Source organism: Manacus vitellinus, unplaced genomic scaffold (genome assembly GCF_001715985.3).
Source record: "Manacus vitellinus isolate BGI_N305 unplaced genomic scaffold, ASM171598v3 scaffold_4_pilon, whole genome shotgun sequence".
In the NCBI taxonomy this organism is placed as follows: domain Eukaryota; kingdom Metazoa; phylum Chordata; class Aves; order Passeriformes; family Pipridae; genus Manacus; species Manacus vitellinus.
Window position 1 is genome coordinate 44,880,049 of NW_021940604.1, and position 1,477 is coordinate 44,881,525.

Sequence of the window (1,477 nt, forward strand, 5' to 3'; positions counted from 1 at the left end):
GTGATCAAGGCTACAACTGGTTATCATTAGTGCTGCTGCTTGTTTGAGGTTGTAGTCAAAGCTGCTTTTCTCCTGCCTTGGTGTGCCTCTTCTTAGATATTAAGTATTAGATATTAGAAAAAAAATCCTTTACTGTGAGGGTGGTGAGGCACAGAGAAGCTGTGGATGCTCCATCCCTGGAAGTGTTCAAGGCCAGGTTGTATGTGGGTCTGAGCAACCTGGTCTAGTGGAAGGTGTCCCCTGCAGGCAGGTTGGAAAGAGATTATCTTTAAGGTCCTTTCCAACCCAAATCATTCTTTTGGGAATGAAGAAACCCTGCCTCTAAAAACAGAAAAATAGTGTCCTACAGCTGTCACTGGTTGGATGCTAATACATGGTTGTGCACGTGGGATGTAACAGAGGTGGCTTAAAACAGAAATCTCTTGTGAGTAAGTGTACACTGGTCCTCCAGGCTTCTCTGGGAGTCATGCCTGTCTGTAGGAGAGAATTTAACTCTCTTTCTTATTATTTATTCATGTAAATGTAAAGACTAGCCTCTGATTAGATGGAGGAGTTAGGGGGGCAGCATCCAGAGCTTTGTTTTTCCCCACATCTTTTTTAACAAATTGTCAAATGCTGTGCTCCTGAATTACAGTGCCAGCTCACCCTGTCTTTGGAAACCCTGGGAAAGAACTTTATGCTTTACTTGTAAAAACTAAATGATGAAGTGTAAAAAGAAGATAAGACTTAGTGAATCACTATTACAGTCAGTTCTGATAACCAAGTACTTGAGGCCAATTTTTTGTTCCTTGTTTCCCTTTTTCTGCCCCCCTTCCACTATGTCTTAGGCTGACCCTGTCAGAGCCAGGGAGACCTGCTGGTGCTCAGGTGAGGAAGACTCAGGCCCTCCAGCAGCACTGAAATTGTTGATATTCTTCCCATTTGTTCACAGTCTGGTATTTCTGTGTTCCAGTTTTGTTATTTAAGCTTCTCTCAGGGATGTCAGAGAGGCTGGTCATCAGCATGGGGTTTTTGTTTGGCTGGGTTTTGTTTTCACAGAATCACAGAATTGTTAGGGTTGGAAGGGACCTCTGGAGATCATCCAGACCAACCCCACTGCGAACGCAGGATCACCTAGAGCAGGTGACACAGGAACGTGTCCAGGTGGTTTGAATGTTTCCAGAGAGGGAGACTCCACGACCTCCCTGGGCAGCCTGTTCCAGTGCTCTGCCACTCTCAGTGCAAAGTTCTTCCTTATGTTGAGGTGAAACTTCCTGTGTTTTAGTTTATGGCCATTGCTCCTCGTCCTGTCGCTGGGCAGCACTGGCACCGTCCTCTTGGCACCTCCTTTTGAGATATTTATATGCATTAAAGAGACCCCCTCCAAGTCTTGGCTTCTCCAGATAAAACAGCTCCAGCTCCCGCAGTCTCTCCTCGTAAGATGCTCCAGAGATGTTTTGGTTTGTTTGTTGTTATTTAATTTCGTTAAAACCCAGCT